Source organism: Vicia villosa, linkage group LG4 (assembly GCF_029867415.1).
Source record: "Vicia villosa cultivar HV-30 ecotype Madison, WI linkage group LG4, Vvil1.0, whole genome shotgun sequence".
NCBI classification, from domain to species: domain Eukaryota; kingdom Viridiplantae; phylum Streptophyta; class Magnoliopsida; order Fabales; family Fabaceae; genus Vicia; species Vicia villosa.
The window spans coordinates 17115951-17121438 of record NC_081183.1 but is presented as its reverse complement, the minus strand read 5'-3'; the positions used below and the strand labels follow the sequence as shown (position 1 = coordinate 17121438).

Here is a 5488-nt window from a genome sequence, read left to right as displayed (position 1 = left end):
CCATAGAAAATAAGAGAAATTAAATTCTAAGTAAATCCTAAACAAAAGTCCAACAAGATTAAATTGTTTTTATGACATTTTTATCTAAGAATAAGAACAAAACTATGTACAAAATTCTAACAAGCAAAAAGGTATGACATGTTTTTGTATTGCATTTTCATATGGAAATAGTAGAACAAAACTATGTAACAAAACAATTAAATCCTAACAAGGAAAAGATTACATGTTTTTATCATCTCTTTTTATCAATGCAAAAGTCTAACAAACATAATATTCTTCATGGTATTTTATCAAAGAATTAAAACTAAACAATATAATAAAACATCTAATTCTAACTAGAAAATATTACATGTTTTTATTATTCTTTTATCATCTAGAAACTAACAAAATATGATCGGTTTTTTTTAATATTGTTGTACTAAAAATAAAAGGAAGAACTAGTTAAAGAAAAACCTATATCTAGCATGAATTAATATTGGATCCAGGGGGTTTATTATGAAATCAGTGGTGTGACAAAGTAATTAGGCGCATGGGCCCAGAGGATTGGTCCAACAACTTGTTTTTTTTGTTTCAGATTTCAACTAACACAAAAAAGAAAAGAGCAACATGCTTGGGCTTAGGGGGTGGTGAATAGCAGTTTCGTTTGGCCCAAGGTTATTGTTTTGATCCAGTTTGAAATTGTTTCAGATTTCTTAATCCAGATTTGATTTCAATTAATGCTCAGCCTTCTTAACAAACTCAATTAATCAATTCCAATAACCTCAATTAATTCACATTAATCCAATTAAAACCAAATGATTAAGCAAAGGGGATTAGAATTAGGTTTACGTGAATGATTACTGAACTTGGACCTTTTTCCTTCGCTCACTCAAAACGCGGCGGAACTCCTCCTCTTCTCAGATCAACACTCGAACGCCGCCGCTGATCCTTACCAATGAGAACAATGCTCTCGTCTCAGCCTCACTTCGTCTCTCAACTCTGAACGGCGCGGCAATTCAACTCTCGCTCTCTCTCGCGAACAACGGCGGCGATGGTGACCTCAACCTTACTCCGATCATCATTTCCGGTTCAATGCCATCACCGCTCACTCTCTCATTCTCGTCTTCAACCTTTTCTGTTGTTGTTGTTATCGTGTTGATTGGAGATTGAAGAAGATATAACGGAAACGGTCAAAGCTTGTAAAGCTTCCGCGGATCGTAGATGAAGGTATTGTTGCCGTTGTTTGCTGAGACGGAGGATGTGCGATTGGAGATTTGTGAATCGTCAACAAAGAAGATTGTTGATGGATGATGTTGATTCAGTCGCAATGAGATAGATGAAGGCGATGATTTGGCGGTTGCGGCATCGCAGATTTATGATGAAGCTTTGAAGATTGAAGATGAGATCGTGGATTCAGAATTTGCTTACGTTTCTTGCATCGAACTGAGGATGATGAAGTTTCAGGTGAGTTCTTGAGATTGAATCAATCCTATGCTGAATTTTCTGTGGTGAGTTTGAGAAGTTGAAGACTGAAGATTTTGTTTCGGTTAGAGGTTCGTTATCAATTTTCCCCAAATTCTGTTACGTTTTCTTTTTGCTTGATTCTCCCCTACTGATTCAATTGAAGTGTGTAGTTTGCTGGAAGATCAATAGCGTGTCAATTGAAGTGTTGAAGGTGATGGTTATGATGATGAACGTTGCTGATGAAGATGAAGATTCAAGGGATGATCGAGAGAGAGGTTGAAGAAGTTTGTTACATTTTTCTGAATTGTGATGTATGAATCGCAGAGAGAGTGTGAAGAGAAGGTTCAAGATGATGAAGATGATTGAAGAACGAATGGGAGAGAGTTTTTTTCCTGCAAAAGTTTGTTACGTTTTTTTTTGTGAATTCTGTTATGCTCCCTTTTTCTGAATTTCCTTTCTTCTGCCATTTTTTGTTATGCCGTCTTTGTGAATCCTGTTTTGGATCGAACCGGCTTCGGTTTATCCTATTGGCATCGGTTCTGGAATTTTTCACTACATCTCATGGCTTGCTATATTGGAATTGAAGGATTTTAAAAATGGAAAAGTTGGGACGTGGCCAAAGGGAGATTATCCTTTATTAGACTTATGTTTTTATGTAGTTCTCTTTGTATGGCTTTTGTAATGGACACAGGGATGTATGAACTTTGTAATTTTTGTAACGAATTTTCAATGGGCGTTTTTGTATGGATATTGGAATTGGATTGAATTATGAATCTCCCTTTGGTAATGAATGGGCCTTGGTGTATATATTTTTTAATGAATGATACAAACCTTCATGAACTTGTAATGAACCTTAAAAGAAACTTGTAATGAATCAAGATAGCAATTTGAATGAACTTTGCAAATGGAGATTCATCTTGAATAATGGACATAATTGAAACTCGATTTTTACATGGACTCTCAATTCAAATTTCAATCTCCTTCGTAAACCAATGACACATGGAATGAATGAAAATTGAATGAATCTAACTTTGCTCCTCAACTCAAATCCAAATCTACTTGCAAAACCAACAACCAATAATAGAGATCACAATATGAGTCTATCATCATCATCCCTCGCATCATGACTTAATCTTCGTAACTCGGATCATAAACCTTTTGACTTAACAATCTCAAAACAATAGAAAGTCTTTCTTAATTTCTCAATTTTTTTGAACGACAAAATAAACGCCATCCATAACTTATAGCACAGACAAAGAGGGCAAATTTTGGGGTGCAACAATATGATATAAATAAAATAATTTTTTCCTAATATTTCTCTCTATCTCACCTATTTGCCGCATCGTCAGAGACCTCCTCTACAGGAGAAGAAAGAATGAAAAATCATCACGACACAACAATACCCTCCGATTTTTCTTCCTAATATCACACTAACTTCGTACCCTTTCCAATTTCGTTCCCTCATCTTCTTGTGAGATGGATGGCATAACAGGATTTGGTTTTGATTATAAATAGGAGGGTTATGGCTAGCGTGTCGGTGATAGGAAGATGAATGATGTGACATGCTATGGAGGAGATGAATCACAGGTAACTAACCACCACTTTACTATTTTTTTTATACTTCTAATCAATGGTTTTATCATATAACTGCTACTTCTCCGATTCTGTTTTGGAGCTTCTAATCAATGGTCGATTCTGTTTTGGAGCTTCTAATCAATAGTTTTATCATATAACTGCTACTCAAAAGAACTTAGGTATGTGTTTCTTTTCTTCTTGACTAATAAAAAATTAATTTCCGTTTAATATAAATAGTTTTATAGTTTATGCCATTATGGCATATATTAAAATATACCAAAATACAAATTTTGTGTTAACTTTTTTTTAACAAAATTAGTTTATATATCTTCACATCATTTACATATTTTGGTCGACATTAGATATTACATTGCCTAATGTAGAAGATGTTCCATTTCGTTCTCCTCTCTCTTTATTTAAATTATGAAGTTGTACAATAATTGAATAAATTTTTGGAAATATTTTATTTGTTCGGAATTTTGATTAATATGTTAGTTATCTACTTAATTTATGTTGATAAGGGGGTGATTTTTTCCATTTATTTAATTCTAAATTCATTAAAATTTTTTGGAGAGTATATTTTTCTAATGATGAGATTTTGACTTCTAATAGATAGTTGATCGGTTCTCAAGGAAGTACCACAATGAACCCACAACATGGACAAAGAGCATATAAATGATAAAATTATGAATGGAATCTTCTCCACTTCACAATCCTTCATTTATATGCTATTTATCCATGTTGTTAGTTCATTGTGGTGCCTCTCTGGTAAAACATCAACTAGTAGAGACCAAAATCTCTTAAATTCGACAAATATATGGTATCTTTAAAGATTTTACAGTTATATAAATAAAATATATGATACCTTATCAACCTAAATTAGGTGGAAAACTAACCTATCAATCAAAATTCAGGCCAAAACTTTATTCCACTGTTGTACAATTTTAGTGTAAAATTTAGTGAAAAGGTGACTGACTAGCTACATTTACAAGGGAGTTTCAACTATACTATGATGCTTTATTAGTGTTTTTTTGTTTGAACTTGGAATCATTGCTACATGCTATTTGCATTAATATTGCCAATGACTTGTTTAACTTTCACAGAATTTCTCTTACTTGCCTATTATTTTATTGTGGATGTGATCTTCTTTATATGTTTTTAAATCTATTTCTATGTATTAACACTTTGGTATCTATATTTTGTTTGATTTATATTTTTTCAAAACACAATTGTATTCACAAGTTTTCGCAATTTTCATTATTTCAATGTTCTTTTTCTTTGATATTTATTCTATTGTTCCAAACATACGTTGTCAATTTTAGGAAAGGATATTACAATTTCATAGTTTAAGTTCGTTATCGCTCTTGGACAGGGTAAAATTGATTTTATAGTTGTAGGATTGAATTCTTATTAGTTTGTTGAGGTTGAACAATTAATGGATACGAATTAGTTCGTAATTCTGCATAGCTTGATAATAAATGCGTTCCTCACTAATTTTGGAATATTTTATTTTTTTGGTGTTGGGTTGTGTCTGGGGGGAGGGGGGAGAGCATAGTAAATATCATCACCAATTCTGAAGAAATTTGGAAGGAAAGGCTTCCTTTTTGGCATTGTAGCCTAGATTTTGAGTATTAGCTGCTCATTGTTTTGCCACTGCTTTGGGGTTTGGTTTTGTCCAGGAAACGTTTTTTTCTTGCTAGATTTGGTGCTGATATTTACTAGTTATATACTTAGGTGTTTCGTTTTGGTGCTGATATTTTCAAGAGAACTATTGGATGATAAAGATGAACGGTATTATGTACATGGGTTTTATGAAACAGGATTTAAAGATATCACTGAGATTTAGTCAATTGTTGTAGTTTCATGTTGAGATTTGGATTTTTTGGTCTCTTTCAAACTATCTTTTTAATGATGAAATACATAAGGTGTTTTACATATATATATATATATATATATTTAAGTTTGCATATTAGTTCAAAAACTAAACATGTTTTGATAGGCGATGAATATGACAAAATCAATGTCACATTCTAAAGTGTAGGTAGATTTTTGACAAAATCAAAGTTACACTGTAAAGTGTAGATTTTGTAAAAATTACTGTAATAAAGTTTGGTATATAAAGTGCATATAAAAAATTTATTATAAGAAAGGTAGCATATTGAGTAAAGGGTAGATTTGTTGTACTCACTTGGAGATTGGAGGCTTTTGGTGTTCTTGAGCATAGGAGTTCAATTACCAAGAGTTTAATTTTTGGTTGTTTCCTTTTTTTTCAATGATAAAAAAAACTCACGGTGAAACTTCTAATTTGTTTGCATCATTTTTCTGTATTACTGCGATTTTGACAGAATCTCAAATGTTTTGATAGGAAGCAATTCCTATCGAAGGTATAATCTAGGGGGTGTTTGTTTGATGGATTCAAATAGGATTCCTGGAAATGAGAGGTTGGGAATCTCATATTCCCATGTTTGTT

The 5488-nt window shown here is 32.6% G+C and overlaps 1 long non-coding RNA gene across 1 annotated transcript; it reads left to right on the top strand.

Moving 5' to 3' along the window:
* The first annotated feature begins 713 nt into the window (after window positions 1-713).
* LOC131594592 (uncharacterized) lies at window positions 714-2216 on the top strand. Its single transcript, XR_009281421.1, has 2 exons — window positions 714-1532; window positions 1614-2216. It is a non-coding gene; the product is annotated as an uncharacterized LOC131594592 (long non-coding RNA).
* Window positions 2217-5488: the final 3272 nt, after the last annotated feature.